Raw genomic sequence first — 16,084 nt, 5'->3', positions numbered from 1 at the left:
AACCCCTCTTTATAAAAGCCAATCCATCTCTGGTGTTTTGCATTTTGGCAGCATTAGCAAACTAGAACAGGCCCCAAATCAAGATTTACTGAATCAGAAATCAGAAACTCTGGGGATGGAGCCAAGAAATCTGTGTTTCACAAACCCTATAGGTGATTCTAATGCACATTAAATTTAAGAACAGCTGCCCTAGAGACAACATATTGATTAGCATAGAGGAAATTACATGGTTGTATCAGATGGGAGCCGGGGCCCATCAAATTAGCCATGTGACTTGGGGCTTGCATCTTGTCCTCTCTTTAACATAACAAAGTTGTGTTAAATTATCATTAAGGCATCTCCAATGCAAATATATTCTAATTCAATTTTTTTTTTTTTTTTTTTTTTTTACTGTGGAGTGTAGGGATACTTGAGAAGCTTCAAAACCCTACCTGATGAGCCTTCTGGCTGCCATTCCTAGTACCTCTCTGTGATAGTTTCAAGATATATGTAACCCAGAAAAACATGATTTTAAACCTAAATGTATTCCATTCCTGTGGCTGTGAACCCATTGTAAGTATAATCTATACATGAAGGTATTTAAATTAAGGTGTGGCCCAGGATGGGTCTTAGTGCTATTACTTGATTCCTTCATAAGGAGAAAGAAACTCAGGCAGATAGAGAAAAAGTCAGAGGGAGCAGCCAGAAGCTGAATATCAATGAACTCAGAAGAGATGGAAGAAGCCAGGAGAGGCCATAACGTGCATTGCTGTGTGACAGAGGAGGCAGTGACCAGGGATTGCTGGCAGCAGCCCCAGAATGCCATTTTTCAGAAGAAAGCACCAATTTTATGCTGCCTTGATATGGGCTTTCTCTTAGCCTCAAAACCATGAACTAATAAATTCCTGTTGGTTGACCCAACTCATTTCATGGTATTTGTTTGAGCATCCAAAGAAACTAAAACTAAATTTGGTACCAGGATAGCGAGGTGCTGCTATTGCTAATACCAGATCCTGTGGAAGCAGCTTTGGAATTGAGTAATGGGTAGTGGAAGCATTGTGAGGTGCTCAACAGAGAAAGCCCAGATTGCTTTGAAGAGGCCATTGGTAGAAATATGGATGCTGAAGGTACTTCTGATGAGAACTTAGAAAGAAATGATGAATGAGTTATTGGAAACAGGAGGAAAGGCAATCCTTGTTTTAAAGTGGCAGAGAACTTGGCAAAATTGTGTTCTGATGTCACATGGGAGGCAGAACTTGAAAGCAATGAACATGGATATTTAGTTGAGGAGATTTCCAAGCAAAGTGGGTAAAGTTTCTCCTTGCAGCTTATAGTAAAATGCAAAAGGAAAGGTATAAGCTGAAAACTGAGCTACTAAGCAAAAAGAAACCCGAAGTTAATGGTTTAGCAAATTATGAGAGAATCTGGATAGTGCATTCTCTGAGACTGGGACCAGAAGAGGCTTTATCAGGGACTTCTACAAGTTTCTGGAAAGTGAGTACCTGGAGAACAGGACTCAGCTATTTCAGGGGAAGTCAGGATTGGAAATGCAGTTATCCAGGAAGGATCTATGGAAAGTCCATTTTTTCTGGTTGTTTGATCCCTGTGAACTATATGGAAGGTGGACCAGTTTTTTTGTTTATTTGTTTGGTGTTTTTTTGCATAATTTGTCTAAGTGGAACCATTGCCAGCCTGGACTGAAAGTGACAGCGAAGGGACAAATTGAAGGAAGAATGACTTCAAGGGAAGAACCATGGAAGCTGAGGTCCAAACTGAAAATATCTTCCCAGACCAACATAGCAGGCCCACACATGTGTGGAAAAGGCAAGTCTACCCTATGCTTGGACAGGACAGGTCATCTGCCTCAGCATTTCAAGGGGGCAGGCCTTCCACTGTGCTGTTCAAGAAGAGTGCTACCACCCCAATGTTCAGAGAGGTGAGCCTGTGCCCCAGGGTTCACTGAGAACCTGGCTGCCATCCTGATGCTTAGAGAGGGTGGAGTATCCTATGTTTACCCTGTGTTTGGGAAGAGCATGGCCACTGTGCAAGCACTTGGAAGGAATGAAGTTGCTACTCCATAAGGACTGGAAGACAAAATCTCCATGCATAAATGACACTCATTTATGAGACCATGAAATCTAATGGAGTTTGCCTTTCTGGATTTCAGAATTGTTTGGGTTCATGGTCCATATTTTCCTTCCATTGTCTTCCTATTGGTATGGGAACGGTTATCCTGTGCTTGTCCCTTTGTGTATTGGAAGTACATAACTGATTCTATAGGTTTCACAGGTCCACAGACAGAGGGGAATTGTGCTCCAGGACAGACCACGCCCATAACCAATTTTGATGATTCTTTATACTTATTATTGTTACCAAGACAGCTTGGGTTTTCGAGATGTTGTGATGGAATGAATGTATTTTGCATGCAGAAACAGCATGTATGTTGGGGTCCAGAGGATGGAGTGTGGTGCTTTGCAACTGTATTTACCTGAGAAACATGTTCTTAAACCTAATCCATTTTTCTAGGTGTGACCCCATTGTAAGTACAATCTTTTGTTGAGGTTGCTTCAGTTAAGCTGCTGTCCAACTCAATCAGAATGGTCTTAATGCTATTATTTGAGCCCTTAACAAGGAGAATGAAAGAGACTGACATAAAGAAAGGTATGGGGAAAGAGAAGCTAAAATTTAACGGAAACTACAAGAGAACTGAGAGGCCAGGGGAAGCCACCAGGTGCCCTGCCATGTGACAGAAGGGATAACTGGCAGCCAGCCCCAGAATACAATAGTCTTTGGGGAGAAAGTATCATCTCAGTGATGCCTTGTTTTCGACCTTTCCCCAACCTCAAAATTCTGACCATTAAATTTCCATTGTTTAAGACATTCCTTTGCATGGTATTTGCTTTAGCAACCTAGGAAAATGAAACACTTTCCAAACTCCACTCTTATTACTAAATTGCTTTTTTACCTTATTCAGCCATTCAGATCTTCCTTCTGCTTCTAAAATTCTCGCACATTTCCAACTTAGGGTCTCCATTTTGTTTGTCCCTTCTTCCTCTAATGCTCATCTCTTACATAAAATAACTTAGCCACCTCCTTCAAATCTTTGTTGAAATGTTTCCTTTTTCAGTCTACCCTGCCAACTACTCACTTAAAATTGTAACCCATCTCAAATTATCCCCTTTACACTGTGCTATTTTTTTCCATATGAGTAATCTTCCCTAGAATTATTATCTAATTTACTTACTTATAATGTGTTTTTTTTTTTAAATTTCCTATCCTCTCTCCCCAAACTCACATATAATGTAACTTCCAGGGACCTTTGTTTTATTTTTCCACTGGCATATCACAAAATCTAAAATAATTTCAGGACTGCAAATAATATTTCTTGAATGAATGAAGGAACAAATGAATGAATTGGTTAATGAATGAGTTTAGTTGTACTAACATTGTTGATATTTATCTAATACAAAATGATGTTGTGAAATTTTGGTAATATAGTTAATGTAGAAATATTTAAGCTCTAAAGCTGGCCCTCTTGATGCTGGATTATTTAATCTTACTATATCTAGGATCCTGGATAATTGTTTATCCACTACTTCACTTAATGTTGTGTTAACACTGATTAATCTCTCCATTGTTTTCATGGGTGTAGTATGATATATTAAATGCTAGGGAACTAAGGATGGTGCCATATAAATGTTGCTAAGACATATAAATGACTAGATTTCTTATATTTTTCCCCTTCCTTTCTTCTTTCCTTTTTCATTCTACACCAAACCAAATATTTATTACATACATTCTCTGTCAGGCCCATCATTATAATATGTGCTGTCAAGGCACTGGTGATCTAACAGACATAGACCTTCTCCAAATGTAACTTATAATGCAGTGTTAGAGAAATACATTAACGAATATTTAAAATATAATAACCACTTGTGATATTCCCAAGGAAAAAATATGGTACAATCATTAAAACTAAATGGAAGCTAACTCTTGTCAAGTCTTATCAAGATGAGCTTTTCAAGGATACAAAAGTTAATCTTAGTCCTTATAATTGAAACACCTATGTTTTAATTAATGTTGCTAGACCCCAGCAAGAGGGGACCCTGGTTTAGTGGGTGCACCTCTAGCCCTCCTTTGGTCTTACCCTCCCCTACATGCAAGGAGACTATGTAGTCAAGAGGCTGTGAGTACCCAGGAACCATGATAGACTTTCTCAACCATATTGTAAGTACCTGGGCCCTGGAAATCTCTGGCCATATAGCCCCAGACCTATTTCAGAACTTGCAGGTATACTAATCTCCAAGGTTGGTTATCTTGGGAGAAATCCACATTCTGCCCTGCCTGAGCTGTGGAGAACTTATGTCATTCAGGAAGAAAGGGATAGGTAGAATTTGAAAGAGGATGGAGATGGCAATTCCTCCCTCAACCACCTTTTTTGTTTTGGTACCCTAGGAAGATCACAAATTCTAAAGTAAAATTTTTCCTTTAAGTTCTTTATGAAGCTGTATTTGTCAATAGTGAAGGGTAGATACATATTTTGCAGTCATTGTCTTTATCTTGATTCACCACTTTTAAATTGCTAAGTAAGCAGGCAAACTTCTGTAAAACATGCCCTTAAAAATGGCTTATATTAGGGTATATCTAATTTCAGTCAAGAATAGCCCAGTAGGAAGAGAGGTCTGTAATTTAAGGTACAGGTCAGCAAACTACAACTTACAGGCCAAACCCAGACCACTACCTTTATTGTAAATAAAATTTTATTAGCCCTCAGCCAAACTCATTCATTTACATATGATTAATGGCTGCTTTCCTGCAGCAATGACAGAGTTGAGTGGTTGTAGCAGAGGTCCCATAGCCCACAAAGCCTAAAATATATATTATCTGGCCTTATACAGAAATGTTTGACCATCCCTCATTTAAGAGACAAAGGAGATAACCAAAAGAGGAAATTCCATGGATAAATGAGAAAGGGTAGATTCAAAAGCACACCTGTAGTGATAGCACGAGGCAAGAAACTTCATCAAGCAAACCATAAAGGAATAAGAAGAGTGAAGTGAGATAGTTGTATTGATTTGGTGGTAGGAAGGTACCATATCGTGTAGCAAACTCACTCCACCCCTCCCCTTCTCTCTCTCTCCCTCTCTCTCTCTCACATACACACACACAAACATAAGGAAATATCCACCTAGATTGTGTGGTGGGAGTGAAATGGTAAAGAGAGCAATTAATATATATGCCTCCTCTTCTATTATGATAAATAGGATTTATTCCCCCTCAAATCCACCTCTGTCTTTTCCAAAAATTCTTTCTTTAAAATTTATTTTTATTTTTTTAATTGAGATTGTTCAGATACCATACAACTATCCAAAGATCAAAAGTGTACAATCGGTTGCCCACAGCACTACCATACAGCTGTGCATCCATCAATACAAATTTTTTTCAATTTTTAGAGCATTTTCACTACTCCAGAAAAGAAATAAAGACCAAAAAAAAGGAAACTCAGATCCTTCCATACCCCTAACCATGCACCCCTCCATTATTGATTCATAGTTTTGATATAGTACATTTGTTACTGTTGATGAAAGAATGTTAAAATACTACTAACTGTAGTATATAGTTTGCAATAGGTATTTTTTTTTCCCTTTATGCTTCTCTATTATTAACTTCTAGTTATAGTGACATACATTTGTTCTAGTTCATGAGAGAGATTTCTAATATTTGTATAGTTAATCATGGACATTGTCCACCGCAAGATTCAATGTTTTATAATTCCCATCTTTTAACCTCCAATTTTCCTTCTGGTGACATATATGACTCTGAGCTTACTCTTTCCACAACCTTCACACACCTTTCAGCACTGTTAGTTATTCTCATAACATGCTGCCATCACCACTGTCCATTTCCAAACATTTAAGTTCACCCTAGTTGAACATTCTGCTCATAATAAGCAACTGCTCCCCATTCTTGAGCCTCATTTCTATATCCTGGTAACTAATATTTCATTTCTATGAGTTTACATATGATAATTAATTCATATCAGTGAGACCCTGCAATGTTTACCTTTATGTGTCTGTCTTATTTCACTCAATATAGTGTCCTCAAGATTTGTTCATCAACCCATTTCTTTTAAGATGGTTTTCTTCACACACTATACATTCCTACCTAAGTAAACAATCATTGGTTCCCCGTATAGTCATGTATTTATGTATTGAGCACCATCACCACTCTCTATATAAGGACATCTCCATTTCTTCCATAAAGATGGAGCAAGAGTCAAAGAAGGCAGAGAGGCAAAATAGAAAGAGAGAAAAACAAACAAATATAAAACAAACAAACAAACAAAAACTTGATAGCTAGAAAGTGACAAAAGGAAAGATACCACTAACCTAAAGTAGAATAAAGAGTCAGACAACATCACCAATGCCAGGAGTCCCATACCCTTCCCCTATTTCCCATGCCCCCATATGTATTTAGCTTTGGCATATTGCCTTTGTTACATTAAAAGAAACATAATACAATGTTTCTGTTAATTCTAGCCTCTAGTTTGCATTGATTGTCTTTTCCCCCCAATCCCACCCTCTTTTTAACACCTTGCAATGTTGACATTCATTTGTTCTACCTCATGTAAAAACATGTTTGTACCTTTTATTACAATCGTTGAGCACCTTAGGTTTCCCTGAGTTACGCAGTCCCAGTCTTTATCGGTTATCTTTTGTTCTGGTGTACCACATGGTTCCAGCCTTCTTCTTTCAACCATATTCACAGTCATCTTTGTTCAGTGTACTTACATTGCTGTGCTACTATCTCACAAAATTGTTTTCCAAACCTCTCACTCCTGTCTTTTCCTTTCTGTCTGCAGTGCTTCCTTTAGTGTTTCCTGTAGAGCAGGTATCTTGTTCATAACTCTATCATTGTTTGTTTGTCAGAGAATATTTTAAGCTCTCCCTCATATCTGAAGGATAGTTTTGCCAGATACAGGATTCTTGGTTGGTGGTTCTTCTCTTTCAGTATCTTAAATATATCACACCACTTCCTTCTTGCCTCTGTGGTTTCTATTGAGAAAGCCACACATAGTCTTATCAGGCTTCCTTTGTATGTGATATATTGCTTTTCTCTTGCTGCTCTCAGGATCCTCTCTTTATCTTTGATGTTTGATAATCTGATTGAGTGTCTTGGCGTAGGCCTATTCAGATCTATTCTGTTTGGAGTACGCTGAGCTTCTTGGATCCATAATTTTATGTCTTTCATAAAGAGACGGTTAATTTTCATTGATTATTTCCTCTATCATTGCTTCTTCCCCTTTTCCCTTCTCTTCTCCTTCTGGGACACAAATAGCATGTAAATTCTTGCTTTTCATTTTGTCTTTAAGTTCCTGGAGATGTTGCTCATATTTTTCCATTCTTTTCTCTATCTGTTCTTTAGTGTATAGGATTTCACTAAATCCAGATGGAACTCAGCTGAGTTTGCTGGGAGAGAGCTTCTCTCTGGCACCATGAGGCTTGCTGGGAGAGAGCTTTTCTCTGGCACCATGAGGCTTTGCAGCTTGGTCTGTGGGGGGAGGAGTCTCCCAACTTGGATCTGCAGTTTTTACTTACAGATTTTATGCTGTGATTTCAGGCTTTCCTCCCAATTCAGGTTGGTATATGATGAGTGGATGGTATTGTTTGTCCCCCCACAGTTATTCTGGATTGTTTGCTAGTTATTTCTGGTTCTTTTTAGTTGTTCCAAGGGGACTACTTAGCTTCCACTCCTCTCTATGCCTCCATCTTTCATCCTCCCTCCAAAGATTCTTAACATGATAAATCTATTTGTATAATTATTCATCACATTTTACCAGGTAGCTAAAATGCAGGATCACCATTAGCTTATCTGAGACTTAAGCCCTGTTATGGATGCTATTTGTATACATATTTAAGGTCATTCATGAAAAGTTTAAAAATTCATTAATCAAAATTTAAGAGTTATTCATAAAGACTTTCTTTCACAATTATTTTTGATAAATGAAACTATATTACAATTCTCTAATGGTACACCCAATATTGTGACCATGTGACTATTTTTTCTGCCTCCGTTATTAGACTAGAAACTCTATGAGTTTCTAATGTCAACTCAATATTTGTCCCGTAGTAGATGTCCAATAAATGTATATTTTATTAATACTGTGTAGGTAAATAAATGACAGTAATTTAACCATATATTGGGTTTTAAACTCATGCAAATTTTCCAAATTGCCAAATCACCATTCATGTGACACTTTCTACTCAGACATTTCTTTATACTTTGTCCTAATACCAGAGGTGAAAATTTCCATTTCTGGTCCATCTGTCTAGAGTTTTGATTAAAAATCATCACCAGGAATATCTAGTTCACTGACAGAGGGCAACTGAAAATCTGTAAATTGCCAAAGGAACAAGATATGCAAAAAGAAAGTAGTGAGTACAATCTGATCAACTAGTTTCCCTTTAAATAGAGATTAGTTATTAGCAAAGAAATATTCACTTACTATGCCAGAATATACTCATTAAAAATTATCAAGAAAATACTGTGATTTTCTAAGTGCTGTAATGTTATAATGATTTAATCATTAATTTTCTCCTTTTGCTAACCTATTTTATTACTTTTCTGTAGGCACACTTTGTTTCAGGGTTTTATTTTTGGAGCATATTCTTCCTTTTGGTTACAATGTATCTGTTCCTTTGTATATTGGCAGCTATGATTTTATTGAATATACTTCTAAGATTTGCATAGCATGTTCCAGTTATGAAGCTTGTTCACATTTACTGATTCATTTAATATCACAAATGAGGATAGTATGGCTGAGAGGCTAACTGAGCAGCATCATACAAGGACAAACAGAAATTAAAACATGATTCGCCCTTCAGTTCCATGGCTCTTTTCAAGAGAGTAATGGAACATGGAGGCATAGCGACGAGTGGAAGACTGTTAGTTCCTCCCCAGAACAATTCATAAATGACCTAAAAACTAGTAAATAACCTGGAATAACTGCAGGGAGGCAAACATGACTGTCCACTTATCATCCACCAACCTGAATTGGGAGAAATGCCTGAGATTGCAGCATAAAATCTGTACGTGAAAACTGTGTACCCATGCTGAGAGCCAAGAGCTGAGATCCCCTCGCTCATGGAAGCCTCACGGTGCTAGAGAGCAGCACTCTCCAAACAAGCTAGTGCACCTCAGCCCAGCCCCAACTGGGGTTTTAATGTTAACTGCTCAATACAGACAGAGAATCCCCAACAAGCAGACAGAGGTTTTTGGTGACAACTGACCTTGGGAGAGTCAGGGGACATATCTGTCTCAGGATGGGAAACCCAGAGGATCAGGTGCTATCTCTGGCTGACAGGTTAATCTGGGAGATTTCTGTCCTTCTCTCTCTCTGTGGAGAAAGCCTCAGCCATTTTCAGCCTGCAACACTTTGCAGTAAAAAAAGCCTCAGCCATTTTAAAATCAAAGCACTTTGACCAGCAGAGTCAAAGAAACAAAGAACTTATTGATATGCAGTTGACCTCTCTGGAGGGGGCATAGCTTCTCAAGAGGAAAGGGAGGGGCCCAGCTCTACTGCCTGCCTTTCTGGAACCAGACCCCAAAGCCTGGGGGAGGAGAGCCACAGGCCACACCCTCTTACACCTGCCGGTGACAAGCTGTCAGGTGCACCTGCCAGGCAGAAAAGCACAGGTGTGTCAATCCTCTAAGAAAAACAATCAGGGAAACTGGATACTGAATATTTCCTCCCTCTGTGACCTGAACCTGTTCTCATCTGGGAAAACCTGATTGGGGTGGCCTAGGAGATCAGATGCCTAGACAACAGAAAACTACAACCTTCACTAAGAAAAATGAAGTTATGGCCCAGTCAAAGGAACAAATGTACACTTCAACCAAGATACAGGAATTTAAACAACTAATACTAAATCAATTCAAAAAGTTTAGAGAAGATTTGGCGAAAGAGATAGAGGCTGTAAAGAAAACGCTGAGTATAGATAAGGCAGAAATCGAAAGTTCAAAAAAACAACTAGTAGAATCTATGGAAATGAAAGGCAAACACAAGAGATGACAGACACAATGGAAATATACAACAGCAGATCTCAAGAGGCAGAAGAAAACACTCAGGAACTGGAGAACAAAATACCTGAAAGCCTGCACACAAAGGAGCAGATGGAGAAAAGAATGAAAAAATATGAGCAACATCTCTGGGAACTTAAGGATGAAACAAAGTACAAGAATGTATGTATCATTGGTGTCCCAGAAGGAGAAGAGAAGGGAAAAGGGGCAGAAGCAACAATAGAGGAAATAATCAATGAAAATTTCCCATCTCTTATAAAAGGCATAAAATTACAGATCCAAGAAGCTCAGTGTATTCCAAGTAAAATCGATCTGAATAGGGCTACACCAAGACACTTAATAATCAGATTATCAAGTGTCAAAGACAAAGACAGAATCCTGAAGGCAGCAAGAGAAAAGCGATCCATCACATACAAAGGAAGCTTAATAAGATTATGTGTGGATCTCTCAGCAGAAACCATGGAGGCAAGAAGGAAGTGGCGTGATATATTTAAGATACTGAAAGAGAAAAACCATCAACTGAGAATCCTATATCCAGCAAAGCTGTCCTTCACATATGAGGGAGAGCTCAAAATAATTTCCAACAAACAGATAATGAGAGACTTTGTGAACAAGACACCTGCCCTACAGGAAATACTAAAGGGAGCACTACAGAGTGATAGGAGAAGACAGGAGTGCATGGTTTGGAACACAATTTTGGGAGATGGTAGCACAGCAATGTAAGTACACTGAAAAAAGATAACTATGAATACAGTTGAGAGAGGAAGTTTGGGAGCATGTGAGACACCAGAAGAAAGGAGGAAAGATAAAGACTGGGACTGTGTAACTTGGTGAAATCTAGAGTGTTCAACAATTGTGATAAAATGTACAAATATGTTCTTTTACGAGAAAGAACAAGCAAATGTCAACATTGCAAGGTGTTAAAAATGGGGAGACATTGGGGGAGGGATGCAATCAATGTAAATTAGAGACTGTAACTAACAGAATCATTGTATTATGCTCCCTTTAATGTAACAAAGGTGATATACCAAGGTAAATGCAGATAAGGGGGGGGATAGGGGAGGCATGTTAGACACTTGACATTGGTGGTGGTGTCTGACTCTTTACTTTGATTTAAGGTTATTTTTCCTTTTGCTGCTTCCTGGCTGTCATTTTTTTTTTCCTCTTTCTTTTGCCTCTCTACCTTCTTTGACTCTCCCTCCTGCCTTGTGGAAGAAATGTAGATGCCCTTACATAGACAGTGGTGAAGGTCATGAACACATAAATATGTGACCATTCAGAGAACCATCAATTGTTTACTTAGGATGGAGTGTATGGTGTGTGAAAAAAACCATCTTAAAAAAAAAAAAAATGGGTTGATGACAAAACCTCGAGGGCAATATACTGAGTGAAATAAGCCAGACACATAAGGACAAACATTGCAGGGTCTCACTGATAGGAACTAATTATAATATGTAAACTCATAGACATGAAATATAAGGTACCAAGATAAAGGACGAAGCTTCAGAATGGGGAGCGGTTGCTTAGTATGAGCAGAATTTTCCACTAGGATGAACTTAAATGTTTGGAAATGAGCAGAGGTGTCGGTAGCAAGATGTGAGAATAACAAACAGTGCTGAATGGTGTGTGAATGAGGTGGAAAGGGGAAGCTCAGAGTCATATATGTCACCAGAAGGAAAGTTGGAGGTCAAAAGATGGAAATGTATAAAACTGAATCCTATGGTGGGCAGTGTCCATTATTAACTGTACAATTATTAGAAATCTCTTCCATGAACCAGAACAAATGTATGACAATACAATTAGAAGTTAATAATAGAGGGGCATATAGGAAAGAAATACATACCTATTGCAAACTATATACTACAGTTAGTAGTATTTCAATGTTGTATCATAAACAGTAACAAATGCACTATACGAACACTGTGAGTCAAAAATTGAGGGGCATTGGTTAGAGATATGGGAGGATTCGAGTTTCCTTTTCTTTTTCTTTTTTTTTCTTTTTTCATCTTTCACTTTATTTCTTGTCTGGAGTAATGAAAAGTTTCTAAAAATTAAACAAAAATTAAGTGTGGTGATGGCTACACAGCTGTATGAGGGTACCAGGGGCAACTGACTGTACACTTTGGATCTTAGGATAGTAGTATGGTATCTGAACAATCTGAATAAAAACTTAAAAAAAAAAAAAAAAAGAGAGTAATGGCTTCCAAGATTTTTGTATGATCCCTGGTTCAATATCAAAAATATTTTGGTCACCTCTTTGTCTCATCTACTCTCCCCTTGTGTAATGATACTCAACTTTATATTAGTTCTTGCTATCTGCTTTTAGAGATGATGAAATTACTTGTATGTATTGAATATATCCAATAGTTATTCAGTCACTGAATTGGGTAATGACACAGTAGGTATGTACAAAATATTATTTTTCATAAGAATTAGATATGCTAATTTTGAGAAAACAGTGCAATTTATTTTGCAAAGTGTGATAGAGTTTTAAAATTATCAGTATAATATTTACATTTATATAAAACAATTTGCAGATACTTTATGAAAGGATATTTTATCACTAAAATACAGGAAAAAATATATAGATGGCTTACCAAATCCACCAGAAAAGGCCTGAATATCAAAATGATTCAAGGTTTGGTTAGCCAAGGAAAGTACCTTAATTTTAGCATTTAACTCAAATTTGATGCATTAATTTTTCAGAATTATACATGAAACATTACATATGGCTTAAACGTATTTTGTTCTTCCCAAGAGGTTTGAAAATATAATCAAATCAGAAATCCTTTTACCTAAATTATAACTGAAGCTTTACAGTCAGAACCATAAAGATTATTTGCAGATATTTCTGAAACCTTAAAATTAGATTTTATTAAATTTTGAGCAGACCAAACTTCTCAATGATGAACCGTACCAGGACACAATAGCTAATCTAACTATTTTGCCTCAATATAACAAAGTAAGCAACTATCATGCCATATATAGTATATTAGTCAAGCTGAATAATCATTGTAACTTAATATTTGAATGGCACATATATGCTTTCCATAATTCAGTTTATGGAATCCTTATAAAGACCTGCAGATGTAGGTATTATCCAATTTTACAGATAAAGAGAATGAGGTTCAGGTGAATTATGTGATAATCTACTCAAGGAGTATAAATAGGAATGCAGGGACTTAAATCTTCATATATCAACAAATCTAGTGCCTTCTTTCTATAGCAGCATATAAGAGCTTACAATTTGGTGGGAGGGATAAGACAAGCCCAAAATAGTTACTTTTCAATGAGGAAGTAAATAAATTCCACAATGTATGCAAGCAAAATATGACTAGAGCTCACATCTAGTTAAGGATATTGGGAAATACTTCATTAAAAACATTAATAAATAACAAAAGCATTCAATCTCAAAACTTTAATTGCAATTAGCATTAGCATGCCCATTTGCCTAGTGGCTATAATATGAATCATATGACTCAAAGAGGAGTCTCAGACTTTGAATGTCCTTGAGGATCAAATATGTATGAAAACTCCTTTTTACCTATGATTCTACAGAAGATATGAGACCTATTCTAGCAGTAGGGGCCCTTATAAAGGATGTATTGTCAGTAAACACCAAGCTATACACTCTTCAAGAGAAGTCAGTACTGGCGTTCATTGCCTTTGTCATTGGTAGGTCAATTTATTTTTCAAGATCGTAATTTCTTCACCTGCCAAAAAAATGGAGTTTTGAGACACATTAGTGGCTTAAATTTTATTTTTAGGGACAGATCTATTTCTTAAATTTAAATCTTATGGAAAACTCAAATATGTAAAACCAATAAAACCTTTTGCTGCAGTGGTTAAAGTAGGATTGAAGGCTATCTCAGACCCTTTAACACCAGCTCAGACACTCTTTGCCTCACCTGTCTCTCACCCCATTTACCCTGGTGACGAGCTTTCTATGGGTTCCACCTATCCTCATGCAGATGCAGCTCGACAGTGCCTAGCCTCCTACTTATTCTGTAAGCTTGTCTCCAGCCTCCGGCTTCCATGTTATCACCAAGTCATGAGCAACCATGGAACAAAACTTTGATCAACTGAGTATGGAAGCCACTGGTTCAATTCTTACTCCTTCTTTCTCTTGTACTGTTCATAGAGCAACCATCTAAACAGGCTCTTGAAAGTGTTTCATGAGATGGAAAAATCAGTTGCACTTGATAATCAGGCAGTAGCCAGCTAAATGATGTACCACCATATTAACTCTCTCTCTCTTTCCTTAATTCTCTCCAGATTTCCCTCATGCCTGCTCCCAGGACTGCACTTCCTAATAAATTAGGGCACATATACCTTTCTTTAAGTTCTGTTTTCAGGGAACCCAGACCAAGTAAAGGACCCTGAGATGTTACATAAGTCCAAGTTACATCACTTTAGTAAGACCTATGAAAGTAATTCCTGAACCAACCTTTACTAACAAACTAAGATAGAGTGTAAATAAGTTATATATTATATTTATTTTGGTCTTTCTTCTTCTACAAGAAGATAAGCTGCATGAAGCCAGGGAATTTTGTCTGTTTTGTTCACTGCTATATTCCCAGTGCCATTAACCATCCTTAGTCTCATGTTGAATGCTAATTTAGTAGGATAAATGAAGACATAACATATATTTTCTTACTGTGAACTCCATGGCTAAATATATCATTAAAGCAAGAGAGAAATCCAAGCTCAAATGTAAGGTATCACAGAGATCTATGATAGAGTGCAAAAAAAATTATTGGAACTTAACTTCAGAACTGGTAACCTCCAAGCTAATTACCAAATGTTATGTTAAACAATACATTATTTCTAATTACAAGGAAGAAATATTTCTTTTCTTTTCATTTTTCAATTAAAATATAAAAGTGAAAAATATTCAAACTTGCAAATAGATTTTATTTGTGCTGTCAAGCCACCAACTCATTTGCTGTTAGTCATAATAGGGCATGTGAAAAATAAATTAGGTTAACTGTGAATATTCCCACAAGTATTTCTAAGATGGCAAGTGTATGTTTACAGGCCAAAATACTAGATAACGTGTTGGGCCATATGTGTGAGGTTAGAATAATTTAGATCCAAAAATATCACTTGCATTTCAAAACAAATAATTTTAAAGCTACTTAATTCAGTGCAAACTGCTTTAGAATTGGTTTATGATTAATCCTAATGGAGTATGCTATCTGGGGAAAAGTATCATAGACAAAATGAACTGAATAGAATGTTTCAAACAATTTGTCCTTATCCAACTCATTTTTAGGTATCCAATTAGAATTTTACTTTGTGTTTTTGATAATTTAATGTTTTAATTTAATTAAATTGAAATTAATAAAAATGTGTTGATTGGTAAAACCATTTAGTACACTCTTCATGGAGTCCCTACTGTGTGTCAAGCACAGGATCTCTTAATTCAAGGAACCCCAATTTGGAGAAAAGGAAAACTGCAATTAATGCAGACCTAAAATATTAGGGGAGTCAAACAGAAAGAGAATTATATAAGGAAACAGTGTACTTCATTGCTACTCAAAATATTCCAATATTGTATCATCTCATTGAATGTATCTCATCATCTCATTAAAACAAAGACTTTAAATGGCTACAGGCCACTGTATCATCTGTGTGCTCCTTGCTTCCTGGATCTGATTTTCTATCTCTATCCTTATTCATTGTGATCCAGCAACACTGACCTTCTCTTCTTACTGTTCTTCAAACATGTAAGGACTTCCCCACCCCAAGACTTTCACACAGGCTCTTCTCTCAGCTTCTAAGCCTTTCCCCAAGAGCTACATGGATGTCCCTCCACCCCTTCACCCAACCACACATACCCTTCTCTGTCTTTCCATCTCCAAGAATTTATTAAAAATTAGCTTCCCAGGAGGCCTATCCTAACAGCCCTAACACAGTATCTGGTAATCCCAGTCCCCTTCCTCACTTTTTATCTACAGCATAATTCCCTTCTAAATTAGCATATACTTTACTTATATATTTCCTTTCTTGTCTTTCTAAACCC

The sequence above is a fragment of the Choloepus didactylus genome, chromosome 1 (assembly GCF_015220235.1).
Source record: "Choloepus didactylus isolate mChoDid1 chromosome 1, mChoDid1.pri, whole genome shotgun sequence".
Classification (NCBI taxonomy): Eukaryota; Metazoa; Chordata; class Mammalia; order Pilosa; family Megalonychidae; genus Choloepus; species Choloepus didactylus.
Note: the sequence above shows the minus strand (reverse complement) of the source record.